The sequence below is a fragment of the Acanthopagrus latus genome, chromosome 16 (genome assembly GCF_904848185.1).
Source record: "Acanthopagrus latus isolate v.2019 chromosome 16, fAcaLat1.1, whole genome shotgun sequence".
Lineage (NCBI taxonomy): Eukaryota > Metazoa > Chordata > Actinopteri > Spariformes > Sparidae > Acanthopagrus > Acanthopagrus latus.
This window is the reverse complement of record NC_051054.1, coordinates 18,804,821-18,822,122: the sequence shown is the minus strand read 5'-3', so window position 1 is coordinate 18,822,122 and position 17,302 is coordinate 18,804,821. Positions and strand designations below refer to the sequence as shown.

The following is a 17,302-nucleotide window of genomic DNA, read 5'->3' as shown; positions in this document are numbered from 1 at the left end:
CAGCTGCATGAAGGTGAGGAGACGACCACTGGGTTTTCACTTTGAGGTGAACTTTTCCTTTAACATTGGCAAAACTTTTTGGAACCATTTCATACAAACAGCACCTCAAAATGGATACAATGCAGAAGCTGATGTGAGTGCCATCAGAATGACAAGTCCTTGTGTCATTGTTTAGTGCAACACTGTACCACAAAGTCAAGTACAACCTTTGATGGCAGCCATTAAAAGGCTGAAGGTGTCAGAACACACAGTGCATCGCAGGCCTCTAAATTCCCCAGATCTCAATCCAATCGACCTTCTTTGGGATGTGCTGGATAAACAAGTCCAATCCATGGATGCACCACCTCGCAACTTAAAGAACTTAAATGATCTGCTGCCAACATCTAGGTGCCAAATATCAAAGCACACCATCAGGAGTCTAGTGGAGTCCATGTCTTGATGGGTCCAACCACAGTGGAGTATGACGTCATGTGTCCCAGGTATCCATACAAATAAGAGACAACGCGCTCAGCTTACATATATGGCTTCAGTACTAGGTGCTCACGCATATTCACTCAGTCTGGCAATGTGGAGCACTGAAACACCTTTTCAACTGGTGGACGCCGACGATCACTGTAGGACTGATACACACAGCAATGATCTGTTATTTCTAATTGCCACTGAGGACAAACTGTCACCGGCAGGACCAGAATGCTAGCAGCATAACAACAAAGAAGTGGCGGTGGGGGGGGGGGGTCACAACATGACGTTACACGGACGGTGGAGTGACACTCCCACACCGCTGCATCAGACACAGTTAGAGTGGAGAGGAGCAGGGGTGAGCACCAGTACAGAATAGGGAACCTCACTATTTAGTACGTTCCAGAGCCAGTCAGCTGTAACTGCTCCTTCTTCTTATCCAAATAACAGACGTCAATCACTCATCAGCACGTCCAATCAAACAAAGAGGGCCATGCTTCAGCATTTATACGGCGCAGTAAACATATATACAATATCAATTATATGTAGATATCTGGTGTGTGTCACATCAAAACTGTGCAATAAATGAATCATTTGTGAGAGGGTGCAAAGCTCTCAAGCTGCCAAATGAGTCATAAAGGCAGGGATGTTGAGCAGAGGATTAGTTCATCTTCTTCGCGAGGCAACACGGTGTGGGCGTGAAAATGAAAGTACACATGTAGGCTGCGAGACGCCCACAAGGTTTCCATAGAGGAAAACTGACATGATTAACATCACCTTTATGGAATACAGTCAGTTCTTTGAGGGTTTGCAGGAAAACCAAACGCTGCTTATTCTGCTTTTGGAATTACACACCGCAGCGGAGGAAGCTCCAGTGACTCAGATCTCATCCATACACTCATGTTCCCCTGCAGTGTGTCGAAGCACTCTCCTCACACTGTTAGAGACGCCTCTGCCCTCAGCAACCCAAAAACCACCGCGGAGTCAGTTCTGACTTCACCTGTCTGACTGTTACGGATGTAGTGGCAGAGGACTTCCCCTCCCCCCCGGGAGCTCCCCCATGATCACATGTGTTCCCTTACACTTCCATTCCCTCCTTTCAGCTGGGAGGCTGGGCTGACATCACTCTGCCCGAGGCTGCTCGGGAAGCGTAAATTGGATCAGGCTCGTCAGGTTTCAGGGAAAGTGAAGCTGGTTTTTATCTGTGTGAGTCATGCTCGGGGTGGGAATGCTGGAGAAATTCAACTTTCACTACTCTGGGAAGGCAGCCAAAGCAAACAGAAATGAAGAGACAGGATCAAAACACAAAGGGAAAACATTTTTGGCTCCAAATACAAGCCCTCAGTGTTCATACTGGCTGTATACATCATACAGCCGACAGTCCTATAGCAATTAGAAGCAAGCTTTTCCGTCCAAATATCAAACTAAAGACAAGCTGTCTGTTCACTTGGCAGTTGTCTGTGTTGTCTCTCTGCTGATACGCTCTGCTAAAAACAATCAGAAAGAACGTGAAGCTCCACTTTCAAGGGGCCTTGTTTATACAGTAACTGTTGATGCTTTCGTCACTTCCTACAGAGAGGATGGGGATTATTAAAACAAATTGCCTGCACCTGTATGAAAACTCTCACTCTCACTTTGGAGACTGGAACAACTGCCAGCACAGATGGCGAGGAGGCAGGGGCGGGTCTGTAACATCTAGTTTGATACTGACATTTTGGGGGTCTAGAATGACGCGCACACACAAAGAAGGGGGGCACATTTCACTCATTTTCAAATTTAAAGCGTACATTACCGATATGAGACAATGACAGAGACTTACATTTGATATTTTCATCAAGATTATACACCACCACAACAGCCACAGCATTAAAACCATAGATGGGACAACACCGTCATCGGGCTGTTCAATCTCTGCTATATATGTCGTTAAAGCAGCTTGAAAGGGAATGAAAAGAGATAGAATGACATGACAGACATATCAAAGACATGCTAAGACAAAGGGACAAACAATCTGTGTCAGACCAATAATGGAAGAAGAAGAAGAAGAACAGCAACAACAACAACAGAAAGTGCTGCACCTGGTGGTGCCACACAGTGTAGACTAGAGATCCAAACATGGTCTCCCCAATGTCTGAGGCTTTATTAGAGCTGTGGGATATTATATTATATATTATATTATATTATATTATATTATATTATATTATATTATATTATATTATATTATATTATATTATATACTTTCTTAGCCTCAGCTGTGCATAAAGTTCTGGTTATATACTATAAATACAATATGCAATGATTGATATCGGACACGAGAAGCTTCCCTAAAAAAATTAAAACAAATAAAGCATCATCTCCTCACTAGCATCCTGTAACACACCAACACGTCCCACTTGCATTATTCTGCTGCAGTGTGAAAGCTACCTCGAAGCTAGCCACATGGTGGCAAAGCATGACAGAGTGCTTGTTTATCACCTCTGCCGCTGTAATCCTTCATAGCACGCAAACCCTAACTGCCTCACATCAAAGCCAGAGCCATGAGACACGGAGGGGAATGTGAGAGCGTGTTAATGTGTCTCGACAGGTGGAACCTCCACAACATCCAGCAGCCTTTGCAGCTTCATTGGCACAGTTACATCAGCCCACAAACAGCTTCAGTAGCCCCACTCAGGCCACGAAACACTCAACTGGTTCACCACTAGGGGCACTGTTTGACATCAGACAGTTGGACTGGGCAGTGCAAATTGACAGTATTGGGAGGAGTATTGACACATAGTCACCGTCATGGCCACTGGAGCAGCCCAGCAGCAGAGCTGGAGGTGATGTCATGTGCTGAGTGTAAGTGTGGACGTGTCTTCCCAGGTTCAGTGGGTTCACACTTGGGTTGTTGGGTGAGTGTGTTGTGTTGTTACCCTCATAGTGCAGGGAGCTGCTCACCCTCCGCCCTGCTTCCTTCCTGCTGCTCTGCTGGGAGGATGCCCCGTCTACCAGAGCTGCAGCTACAGGATGACATCACATGTTCCAGCTGCTGAGTCTTCACACAAGAAGCAGTTTTCTTCACAACAACTTGTAAAGAAATCAGTGGTAGTGTTCCTCAGGTGCCTACACTTATAATGTATGTGCATCTCTGCTGACACTGAAGGTATTCAGCTAACAATGATATGCAAGAGAGAAAATACTGGCATTTTGATTAAACAGAAACAGCTAATATACCATCAAAAGTGTTGATATTCTGTGCTTTAACTGGTTCACTGGCTGTTGCAGCTCTACTTTTGTTTCCAGTCACCAGTCCTGATGTAACACAGCAGCTTCCTGTCGAGGATCAGAGCAGGACACCGCAGCTCTTCGTTTATTTTATTCTCAGTCTCCATTAGCTGTGTCCCTCAGACACTCTGATGAGACGCTTTGTAAGCTAAACAACAGATTTAGCTTTAGCTTAGCTAAATACTATGTTGAATATGTAGGATTTAAGCGGTGCCCAAAACAGCTGACCATCATCTCACCATCTGCCCCCCCTGTCTGCACCAATCACCGGCAGCCATGCCAGATGGGTTGCCAGATCTGTGACAAGGTTATGCACCAGATAAACCAGAAATGCCAACAATGCCCCGGGCAGCGGCAGCTGAGGGCTGGAGAGACAGGTCTCATTTTTAGGGTTGTGAATTTGGTGCGGATTTGTTAAATACTTGTTTACTGATCAGATTTTACATCTCGTCCCCTCTTTTTTGTAAAGACCCTGCACATGGTGAGGGTACAAACGTCCCTGCGGACAGACTGTCTCCTCGTCAGGAATTCTCAGTGTGTCTCTCAGATGTCCAAACAATGGCTGTTCAAATCTGTTCCACGACACAAATACGCAGCAGCAGCTTGGCATTCGATGAAGCGCTTTAATGTCAGGAGCACCATCTCTCGCTCTGGGATTAGAAGATGATTTTGTGCCATGACAAATTTCCTGCTCGGTGACACTTTTCATTGTTTTAAGGTGCGAACAGATGGATCCATGAAATAATTTAATGTGCGATAGTACAAAAAGGGTAGCTGTGTATTCTGTTGGACATGTAGGCCAAGATGATTTTGAACCAACAGAAACGTTCTGGAATATGTCGCTGCACGTTGGTTGACTGATGAGACAAAGGCTGGAGCAGATTTAACTGTGGCCAAATGTACGTCGTCTGTGTGAGAGCAACAAAATGTTTCTTCATGTGTGGCTGCACAACCGCAATCTGTGGCACAGAGGTTCCCGAGATCCGGACATCAAACTTGTCGGTGTTGGATTTCAGACATATTCTGATTATCTGATCAGCCATGGTGGAGACGGAGCTCTATCTCACAGGGCTGTGAGATGATTGACAGATCTAGAAAAATAGAATCATTGTTTTCCCTGCAGCACGTTATGTTTTTGTTTTCAGACCTTTGTCTTTTTTCTTTTTCTTGAGCCATCCCGTCAGCTGGACCTTTGAGCTTTACCTGCTAGTCACCAATCTGCCTGTCACATTATACTGAGTGATGTCAACTGAAAACACTCAATGGTATCTAGAGCAGATCTATGGCTCTGGATCTGAGCACCATGGCACCGCTAAACTCAAATATTGTACAAATATGTGAACAATTATTTTTTCAAAAAGTGTAAAAGATGTGAAGATTTGTTAAAATTGTTACAGACTGGTGATTATTACAAATGTGACATCACTCATTTAAAAAATGTGGGAGAGTGTGTGTGTGTGTGTGTGTGTGTGTGTGTGTGTAAAGTTGCACACTGTCACATATGAAAATATTCCAGGTGTGGACGATAAAGAAAGGAAGGAGGGGAATATCACCGAGACACTTTCCTCTGTCTGCCCTCGAGCTGTGCTCCGCCTCCTGGGATGGTCTGTACTCATCACCTTCACACACACGTACGCACACACACGCAGACACACACACGGCCACACACACAGATGGGCTGCCCTTGATCAGTTCCTCTCACCTGCACACCTTTACACACACATGCACGTAACAGTGCTGAGTGTGAATTATGTATTACCGTCTTCAAACAGTCTCTCAGACACACAGACAGACAGACAGGCAGACAGGCAGGCAGAGAAGAAGCATACTGAGGAAGACAGCAGCCCTCTTCATCACCCTGAGCTGTGTCTGTTGTAGATGCTGTCCTCAGTCTCAGAGGAGTCTGCAGGACACTCTACAACATCAGCTGGGACATCAGTTTATCGTTTATTACTGTCCATTCTGTCTTCTGAAGTTTGATCCAGAGCTGAGCTCATCACTTCATTCACTCCTCCGGTCACGGTTAGTCCGTCTGCTTCCTAGTGGTCGGATGCAAGTCACGACAGTTTCTCCATCTGAGCCAGAGCCAGTACTCACTCAGTGTCTCTGGGCTCACAGCACAGATTTATTAAGCAGACTGCTTTGCCTGTATGTCACCATGTGTCCCCTGTTTAATGATTAATAATGATGATTAATGCAGATTCGTGTTATTTACCTGCCGTCTTGTTAAATCCAGTGCACTGTACATTTAAAAACATCCATCAGAATGTCTCCGTACACTTTCAACACTTTCTGATGATTCATGTTTCTGTTGCTCTAAAGGTCAAAGGTCAGTACCTCAACTGTATCACATTAAAGTCTTGTACAGGCTCATCATATCTTCCTTTCCTGTGGGCTTTTTTCATGGTAACAGTTTCCTATTTATATATTTACTAAACTTTTCCACTGCAGCATTTTCATATTCCATTTGTCTCTTCATTGAACCTTTCCCACCGTACCTTAGAAAGTGCCTCTATCAGATGTTTTCATTTCTATGGATTTTTTCAGTCATGTGGCGTTGCTCTTTTAATTGTCTTTCTTGTATGATGTAATCTACCACATTCCTCCTATTGTGTTTTCCTTAAAGAATGTGTGAGTTCGACCAATTCCAGCTGACTTCAGGCCTAAACACACTAGAAGAGATGGATGAACAGCAAGGCCACTGCATTGTGTTTATTCTTCATATAACTTCAATGAGAATCAGTTTGTTTTTTATAAAAATCTCACTGAAGAAAACTGTCTGACTGTGAGAATAAATAACACACACACACACACACACACACACACACACCTCAGAGCAGTTACAGTGAGTACTAGTTCCTGTGTTTTACCTGTTTAAAACACAGTGACATCACCGTACTGAAAGTGAACTTTAGATTGGAAGAACTTGAACTTTGAACACAACAAAGGTTCTCTGTCAGTCATTTTCCTCATCCTGATCTTTTTACACTGGCTGCACTGCACCACCTCCACAGAGACATGGAGATTCAGAGTGTCTTCAAACTGACAGTCGGACCGCACTTCCTGTTTCAACAGTGACTGGCCAGGTGTGCAAACTAAGGTGTGAAAGTGGACAGAGTTTCAGGCATGCTCCACATTCTTCCCTTCACATTCCACTCCCAGGTGGTGGTGTGTTCTAAGACCCAAGGTGGGACTGAACTACCTGCACAGATCTGTGACTGCCCCTCACCTGGGATCCTTCACACACTCAAACACAGAGAGGAACAGCAGGGCGACCGGCAGACACTGGCACGTGCTGCGTTGTGTTATTTCATTGTTTCTGGTCCTGTGATTTTAGTGTGAACTGTCCCTTTAACTGTCTCTGTTCTAATCCTCAAACATCTCAGTTCACTAGCTTCACCTCGCCACTTTCATTGAGGAGTTACAGCTGGTTATCTCTTCATGGGTCACAGGAGACTGAAGACCACAGAAAACACCTTCCACGCTCCTCACAAGATGCAGACCACTGACACATGCACACACACACACCCCCAAACACACACACACCACAGGTTGTGCTCAGACCAAACATCAATACGAGCATACCCATATACTGTCGAAAAACATCCACCTCAAATCACATTTCATCATCGCCATGCAGACTTTCTGTCCAAACATCAAACAATCGGGCAGCCAACAACCCTGGTGGACATTCATGGTCCCCAGAGGAGGACACCCGCCTCTCTGGTCTTCAGCATGACTCCTGCTTCTTCTCCTGCAGACAGGTAACAGCTGACTGGCATGTACATCACTGCACCTCTGAAGCCACCAGCCTGTTCTGACATCTCATAATACTCCAGAATTAGTATTAATTCTTTGTTGGCATGTAGCATCAGAACAACAGGTCAGCCTGAGGGCTTTTATTCTGTGTCTGTGGTCCCATCTCTTAAAGGGCCATTCCTTTCTGCTAGATGTACTACATCTCCCACAATGCAACTGTGTAACATCTTCTCTCCCAGCCAGGTGAATGGCTGATAATGTGGTGGATTTATATAATGTCTCTGCGACCACATTGTATAACTGCTGGGAGGTAAACTGACCTCCGTGTCTCACCAGTGGTGTACCTCTAATGTCTCTGTATCCTCACTGATCGACCCGTGATGTTATGATATCACTGTGGACAAACCAGCGGGCAGTGTGTCAGAGACAAGCAGGAGACGTATCTCGGCCTCGGGATGACTGCTGTGCAAGCGGTGCTGGTGCTGCTGGTAAATATTTAATTGTCCTCAGTCACCTCTCATCTCATCTGCAGCCTAACCGTGTGTAAAGCTGAGACAGACACACGTCAAAGCCCTCCAGTGTGTAGAGAGATGTTAGGTGGAGGATAACAAAGAGCTCATCTGCTCTCACCAAGGCTTCCTCACAAAGATCATCCACGCTCGGTCATGCCGGAGCATCCAGGGGGGCAGAGAGGAGGGCACACGCTGGAGGAGAGGAAGCCTGGTACCATAAACATGTCCGAGGCCGCAGCGAGGTGAGCAGCTCCGTGCAGGAGCCCTGCAGCAGCAGCAGCAGCAGCCCTCCTGCAGCAGGACTCCGCTTTATTCAGCGGGCTGTTTACTGAAGCGACTGCTCGGCGGCTGAGGGCGGGAGTAAGGGGGAGGGAGGCTGGGTCCTTTGTCCCTCTGCAGCCCCCTTCCTCCCCCGGCATGACAGGAGCCAGCCTCGATTGTCTCCCGTGCAAAACATGTGACGATCGGTCTGTCCGCGGTGTGAGTCGATGAACTGATAAAAGAAGTGTGACGCGGAGGCTGATAATGTAAAGTTAATATATATATTATAACGTTAGACTGAGGAGCTAAGCAGCCGTACGGCAGCTCCGCCGACACTCGGGCTGTCAGATGACTCAGTGTTTGTCTCTTGTCAGAGCTGTCTGAAAAGTTTACTGTCAAACACAACACACACACTCACACACACACACGCACACAAAGCGTCCGAGCCGGACCAGAACCAGCACCGAGCTGCACCACCGCGAGACGAGCCGAGCGCGGCAGAAGCAGCACCGCCGTCCGCTGCACACCGCGGCGGCGCGGCTGCTACAGCGCCGGAGCGGAGCCTCGGAGCACGGATCGGTTGCAGGCACAACCGCGGCTGACAAGGAGCTCCTGGAGCCGAGCCCGACGCCTGCCCACTATCATCCCCCCCACTCCCGCCACACTTACCCGATTATCCCGCTCGTCTGCTGCTCGGTCCGCTCCTCACAAATCAGAGAAAAGAGTCCACATCGTGCTGGATGTCCGCAGCCCCTCCGTTCAATGGACCCGAGGCATCAGTCGGTGTGAGCGAGCGTGTGTGTGTGTGTGTGTGTGCGTGTGTGTGTGTGGATGAAACGCCTTTTCTCCTCTAGGAGCTGCATTGTTGACATTGGCTTCCTGACGTCATGCTGGCCCTCATTCACAACAACGGCCGAGCCCCCCTCTGCACGACGACGGAGGCTGCAGCAGAGGATCAGCTCTGCACACTGAGCACTACTCTACACATGCTGCCACACGCACCGCTACATACAGCCTCCGTCAGTCAGCGATCACTGAACATTGTCAGGCCGGTTTATCACGAACATACCAAGTTATTAAACCTGTAAAGTGTCTAAGAATGCCTTGAAAAGCGCTTTATAAAATCCATGTATTATTATTATTATTTCATATGAAGAAGAGAGAAAATGAAATGCGTGGTATTCTTTACTTGAAACAATTAATAGATGATAATAATAAAAAAAGAAAAAGAAAAAAAACAGGAGCTGATTAATCTTCTGTGGACTGACTGATTGATATTATTGATATGGAAGCATGTGATTACAGACCGGCTGACGTCATTGGGGTTACAGCCATACTGCAGCTCCCTCTTGGGAGGGAGTCATGCTATACAGGGTCGAGGTGAAGATGGAGAGTGACTCTGCTGTCCTGACATTGGTCGGGAGTTCATTCCACCACTGAGGCTCCAGATCAGTGAGAAGTTGCAGCTTCGCTGAGCGACCTTCGTTTGCTCTCAGTGATGGTGGTACCAGCCGGCCAGCTGATGTAGAAGAGCGCTGGGGTGTGTGGTCTGACCGGTGTTTCAAGGGCAGCATCATCGTCTTGAACTGGATGGGGACAACAACAGGAAAGCCAATGGAGTCACTGAGGAGGGGGGTCACATGGGAGAATTTTAGGTAGACTGAAAACGAGGCACACTCCAGCGTTATGGATACTCTGCAGCAGTTTAGTCGTAGAGGCTGGGAGTCCAGCCAAGAGTGAGTTGCAGTAGTCCATGTTGGGAGATGACCAGCGCTTGGACAAGGAGGTGTGTTGAGTCCATTGTGAGGAAAGACCGGATCCTGCAGATGTTGTACAGATGTCTGACAAACATTCCAAGATGCGCGTTTCAACGTGGGTTTCCAGAAAGCAGGGTTTGGTCGATCACTTGCTCAGTCAGACGGGTAATTATGGATCATACTGCTTTTCTTGCGAGACCCACCAAACTCCTCCTCTGATCGGTTGCATTTCCTTCGCTTGACTCAAACTGTTAACTAATAGTGTAGCAATGGTTGTGTCTCTTTTTCTCAAGGGTCTCATACGGTGGTTTACGAGCTGTAGTTTCCCTGGTAAACACACCAAGCTCTTCAGCCTCTCTCCCAGTCCTCTGCTGCTCCTCTCATGGTCTTATTATTCCAGATCTTCTCTTCAGTTTGGAAATACCACGCTAGCTCACTACATGTTGTTTTATTTTACTGAAGCTTGACACAGGTCACAGGTCTAGGTCAGTTTACGACTATGACGACAAATGAAAGGAATTTCTGTCATCATCTCTCTGTTCAGATTGTTTGCCCTCTCCCATCAAAAAACTCAATGGGTGTATTCAGCAAGGAGCCCCAGGTGAGTCTTTCGTCAGACAAAAACATGGACCCAGGCCAATCAGAGCAGGGTAACAGATAGATAGATAGATAGATAGATAGATAGATAGATAGATAGATAGATAGATAGATAGATAGATAGATAGATAGATAGATAGATAGATAGATAGATATACTTTATTAATGGGAAATTTTGGCGTAGCAGCAGCATTTACATACATAAAAGATATAAGCAACACACTGAAATAAAAAGAAGAAATAACATATTAATTACAGTATAAAATGCAATGTACAAATATACACAGTATATATATTCAGCTCCTGCAGAAAATTTCTGCTGCTATGACTACTACTTCGCCTGCTGGGGTAGAAAAGCTGCACAGGAGTTCACACCATATGCTTTGATCATGTCAGCAGTATGTGACGGCACGAAAAACGCAGGTAGAAATGACACAGTGAGTGATGTCTGAACTCCTTCTCCGTGCTCCAGCTCAGGAAATATGTTAGTCCAATTCAAAACGTGAAGAAGCCCATATTCTGATTGGATAAAGTGGGCAGGGATACCAGAAAATTTCTTCTCTTTGACTGTGTGAACAGGTGGGAGGAGACCAATCACTGATTACTGTTGGAATAAAGGACTTTTAATAGAATATGTAACTTAGTGCAGCTTAAAAAAAAAAAACAGAAAAAAACAAAGATGTGTCCATTCAGCTCATCTGGTGTAATCCAGGTCTCCAGAAATTAATTTGAAAAGGCATTATTCACACTGTTGTGTCGTGTCGTGCATATATTTAATGCAACTGTTATCTCAGCAGCTCCAGTGAAGACTTTACCTTAATAAAAGTGTAAATCTGGCCTCAGATTAGGTTGTGATATGTTCTCTCCTGCAGGCTGTGGCCGAGCTGTATGGAGACATCTGATGTTTCTTTGGTTGTTTCTCTGTTTTTAAATCAAGTCTCCAGCTGCTTCAGTTGTTTAGCAGAATGCTGCAACTCTGTCTCACCATGAAGCTCCAGAAATGATTGGGTGGATTTCCATCATATATACATATATTCATGGTCCCAAGAGGATAAATCCTACTGGAATTGGTGATCGTCTGACTTTTCATCACGCACCTTCCACACTTGTCCAGTGCCCTGATTTATGACCAAATGCCTGCAAAACTACTGAAATTCCCCTCTTATGTTGTGGTACTTATCAAATGTTAGCATGCTATCACTGTAATATATGTAAACTGGAGAGCATGGTTTGTAAGATTATCTGCTAACCATCAGTGTGCAGCCATCACTAGGCTGCCTGTCATCACGTTCAGTAGTGTAACATGCGGTTTATGTCGTGATAAAGTCATTTCAATAACTTCAATCCAAAATGGTGAAAAACTAAACAGGAAGGTGCGTAACTAATGACTGATCACACATTCGCTCAGGTCTAACTGATGATTTCTTACAGCGATATGATCATCTTTAAAACTCTAACCACCACATGTTGATTTTAAATGCACTGTTCATGTTTTCATGTTACCTGCTATGTTATTTAAAGAACACATTGATAATGAAAGTGTCTGACAGCACGGAGAATTAAAGTAGTACCCTGCATCCATTTCATTCAAGTCAGACTGCAACACTAAGAGGGCTCAATGGTGCCGTGTTAAGAGTCACTCCAGCTTGAATGGAAATGAAACCAGGTCTGCAGTGTGCTGAGGCCATTCTGAACAGGACAGTAGGTACGATACAGTTCCTAATACAGAGTGTAATCCTGCGGGAGCCGGCAGAGCTGTTACATTTTATCAGTTCGCCACAGACAGGCACCTCTCGGGCCTCATTCTGGGCGGCTGGATTCAGATCAGCCCACATTCTCAATGTCAAGATGTTATAAATAGCCAGAACTGATTTGTACAGCTCCTCTGGCAGCTAAGATCGGCTCAGCAGGGGGACGTGATGTTCTCAGGGATGAATCCATGGGTAGCCTGATAGGACCGGAATGACAAAGAGAAGACACGCTAACTGGTGGCAGCATCCTGACGGATCCTCTGCCTTTATCTGTTGACGCAGAAAAAATGATTTGCCGTCACATTCAGATAGAATTAGTTTACTTGACACTGCTGTAATCTACAACAATACAACCACATAACGACCCGTGGCTGTCGATGAGCTCCGTTTCTACTACGAGAAGCTCACATTGTCAAATTCACACGCTCCTTTCATCACGCTTCAACACGTCTGCTTGTTGTGTGCCGTGTGGGTTTGAGTTTTCACTCAATATGGTACAAACCTTCAGAGGCGTAGCTGATCTACTGTACGTCCACTGAAGAAAGAGAAATTCAGTTAGCACAGCTCTTCTCTTAAATCTCCTTCATCTACATCTGGCTTCAGTCGACAGTGGAAGCTGGTTCAGCATTTCATATGACTCACGGGTGTTTATGGACTGTGATGGACACACAGCATGCTAACTTTCACCCCTTTATAAAGCATGAAGTTATGACTTACATGAAGTCTAGGACACTGGTGAAAAAATACTTTGATCCATCTGTGTTTCACCATCGTTCAGTCACTACTTAGATTATTTTATCATCAGTTGAGGAAAAAATGATTTATCTCATTCAGACACAGACTGAGACTTATTAAACCTTGTTAAACATTCTGGATGTTTTCTGATGAGGTTTATGATCCGCTGCTTTCCACTGGTCACTGCTTTTCCAGATAATTTATGTGGTTATTTTATTATTATTATTATTATTATTATTATTATTATTATTATTATTATTATTATTATTATACTATTACAATCCCAAATTGGGACATTCTTTTTTCCACTCACATTACACACAGGCACACACACACACACACACACACACACACACACACACACATACACACCCACAGCGAGGACAAAGCCTCTCTACATGGGATGCTCGCTTTACCAGCTGATCAAATTGGCAGCCATATGTTCCTATTTTGGTGTAAAAATGGTTTCTATGCAATGACACATAAACCCCCAGATGATGAACACAAGGTGACTCTGTGAAGCAGATGCTATCTGGTGTCACAGCTTTGTACCCTTTTTGTAGCTCTTCACTCCAAGCCCATTGGTTGAGGTGATGTTTGAAAAGGAAGCTCAGGAATTTCCCTCAACAGGCATCTGTAGTTTTTACCAGATGTTACTCAAACAGGAAGCAGTAGTGCAATTGTTGGGGTCTATTTTTAGGCTGATTTCCATTTGGAGACATGGGTGTGTTATGCTAGTAGGGGCTAATGTAGTCAGGCTAACTTGAAGAGGCCAGAATGACCCATCCAACGTACTGGTCAGATAAACAGCTTCTGAAAAACTCCATCACCTCTTCCACCTGTCCCACGCCACAGTGACCGTGTCCAGCCAGCACTGTAACAGTCAGAGACAAAATCCTGCATAATTTTGTCCTGACATTAGCATCATGCAGAAGCACTGAAGACTTGATAGCTCAATAAAAACTGGCAGAGATGAATAATCAGATACAGCTCACCTCTTTTACAAAGACTGCAGATGTAGCTGCTGATGTCTGTTTGTACCAGCATGACAAAGAGTGCTGGGTTCAAATTCAGTCCAACCTATCATCGACAAGCTTCCTCTGTGTGTGTGTGTGCGTGTGTGTAAAAACCGAATTACCACAGAGCATGTCAAACTGTTTTTAAAGGGAGCACTGGGATCTATAAAAACCACTGCATCACTATGGAAACTGCAGCCTGGCAGACACACACACCTCTGATGGAAATGACTGTTAACATCGATAACCTGCTGTACTGCAGCTGCTGCTTCTGACAGAGGTGATGACGATGAAGGCGATGATGATGGAGGTGATGAGGATGAAGGTGATGATGAAGGCGATGATGATGGAGGTGATGATGATGAAGGTGATGATGATGAAGGCGATGATGATGGAGGTGATGATGATGAAGGCGATGATGATGGAGGTGATGATGATGATGAAGGCGATGATGATGGAGGTGATGATGATGAAGGTGATGATGATGGAGGTGATGATGAAGGTGATGATGAAGGCGATGATGATGGAGGTGATGATGAGGCGATGATGATGGAGGTGATGATGAAGGTGATGATGATGGAGGTGATGATGAAGGCGATGATGATGGAGGTGATGATGAAGGTGATGATGATGGAGGTGATGATGATGGAGTTGATGAAGGTGATGATGATGGAGGTGATGATGGAGGTGATGATGAAGGCGATGATGATGGAGTTGATGATGAAGGTGATGATGATGGAGGTGATGATGATGGAGGTGATGATGGAGGTGATGATGATGGAGTTGATGATGAAGGTGATGATGATGGAGGTGATGATGAAGGTGATGATGATGGAGGTGATGATGGAGGTGATGATGATGGAGGTGATGATGAAGGTGATGATGATGGAGGTGATGATGGAGGTGATGATGATAATGACTTTTGGGACAAACTGTTTCACCTCATTTGTTTCTCAATTTACCCACAAATCAAAGCAATACAAGTGTTCCTTCCTAAATGGTCTGTTTAAAGAAGTAAATGAATCTGAGCGTGAAATTAGAAAAGATAATAATAATTTATTGGAATGAATATCTGGATATGTGAAATTAATATCTTAAGCTCTGTGTTCCCATTTGACCGCGGCTTCTCTCCAAGACATGCTTTGGATTTGAAGATTTAGTGACCTGCAGTATTTTCATCCTTATTATGTATGGACGAGTGTACACGTAAATCTTTCTTGCTGTGTTGTTACAACTACAGGTGTGTACTGCAGCTGTTTGTTACTGTTGTGTTCCTCTGCTGGACTGCTGTGTAGCTCAGTAAGCCTTGGTGTTAACAGCGCTATATGGAAGAAAAACTAGATTTTTGGTTCTCAGTCCCAACTCGTCAAATAATTACGCTCGGGGTTTCCCAGCTCCTCAAACAGTGATGCCGTCAAATGGCATCCAAGACGTCTTACAATCCCAAGGTGCGGGACAGGAGATACAGTACAGAGGTGATTTACAGCGGCTCTGAGCAGGACTGTGATACTGTGAGGACCTGAAGACACGGCAGGTGTGGACAGTAGAGAGACGAGCCACAGCAGGGGGTGATGTTTGATGTCTCACTCTGTGAGTTGAGGATTTGTCACTTTACTTTTTGTACTTGTTAGACTGCAAAGTTAATCTGCTGCTTTAACACCTCTGAGCTGAAACTCCATCAGTCTATCACCTGTGGAGGTACAAAGTGGTGTTAGGGGACAGGACGGGCCGGGGGTAGCTGCTAGGCCTGCTAACTTCAGTAGACATCTTTGCACCATAGTACATAGATGTCATTTCTTCACACTCTGTTGGTTTTGTTTGTTCATTTGTTGATGTGTAAAACAAAGATTTACCATGATGATGGCTCTGAGAAATCTAACCATTCCGGAGTAAAGGATGGATGTATTCTGATGTATGTTTATTTTCCAAAATGTTAAGTGCCTCAGGAATCTGTGCTGTAAATGAAAATGTCCTGACGTCTCAAAATTGAGCGAATTTCGGTTGCTTTGAGTGATGCGAGCAGATGGCAGAGGCACCTCACCAAGTTGTCAATGACTTACCATAAGACTGAGTAACAGTGGCATGTAATGTTACTGATCACACTGCGTGTCAGAAGGAAATCTCACCTGATGACACTGCTGGACTGATTTTGGGATGCTTATTCCCTCTGTTGTCAAAAGAAGTGTTGAATGCACTGACCGACTGACAGCAATTCTTCCTGGCACTAAAATAAGAAAACAAATGGAACATCATTCCATTGCCGGTGAAGTGTAATATGGAGACGGACGAGCCCTTTAAGTGCTGTGCGCAGCAGCTGCAGGAATGTGAGGAATGACAGTGAGCTCAGCAGAAAGAGCCCGGACAGGCTCAATGGAGGAGACAGAGGTTTATCTGATCTGTACCACACACGACACACTATAAAGGTCTGTCAGCACAACGTTCCATCTTTAATCATGGCTGCCTCAACACTGAACACTGGAGCCTTTAACCCTGGACTTCAGGGTTTCCATGTGTCCGGTGATTTGTTAGGCATGAAACTGGGTGTCACATTCTATTCTCATCTCATCTCATTTTCTTCCGCTTATCCATGAAGGTCGCGGGGATGCTACCGCTCTTTATCCCCCTTTTTAAAGGGGTGGCAGGGGTTACTGGAGCCAATGGGTGAAGGGAGGATGCACCCTGGATGAGTCGCCAGCTCATGGCAGGGCCCTTACTGATGGCAGGGGCCGCCACACAAGGTGCCAGCTGCACATCAGGAGCAATTTCGGGGTTCAGTATCTTGCTCAAGGATACTTCGACATGTAGCTCAGTTCCACCCCAGATCATCAGATTTGAACCAGCGACCTTCCGATCACTAGTCAACCAGCTCCCCACCTAAAATGAAATAGAATAAAATAAAAATACTTCATTCTTCTTTTCTTAAAAAATGGCTACACTACGACAGACAACAAATACAGCAGCTCAGTCAGTGGAATTAAACTAAGAGGCTGCACAGTGAAGATGCAGCGCCCAGGAGAACTTTCAAAATAAAGCTTGCTGACAAACAGTTCACATATTAAGACTGTGGAGCATTAGTAACATTGTCACTGTTGCAGTCTGGTTAGGTTTAGGCACCAAACATACTCGGTCAGGTTGAGGAAAAGATCACTAGGTTAAAATAACTACATTTAGTTTATGTGATGCAGGTTAAT

General features: G+C 45.1%; 1 protein-coding gene across 2 annotated transcripts in view; it reads right to left on the bottom strand.

Moving 5' to 3' along the window:
- Positions 1–9,445, bottom strand: part of bach2a (BTB and CNC homology 1, basic leucine zipper transcription factor 2a) — a 30,446-nt gene extending 21,001 nt beyond the window's left edge. Inside the window, exons 1-2 of one of the 2 annotated variants that reach the window (XM_037072493.1) lie at positions 8,925–9,445; positions 3,372–3,458 (exon numbers count right to left, since the gene is read on the bottom strand). The gene's annotated coding sequence lies outside the window, so the exon portion shown is untranslated. The remainder of the gene's footprint in view (positions 1–3,371; positions 3,459–8,924) is intronic. The other variant, XM_037072492.1, reaches the window with a different exon arrangement.
- Between the last annotated feature and the right edge of the window lie 7,857 nt (positions 9,446–17,302).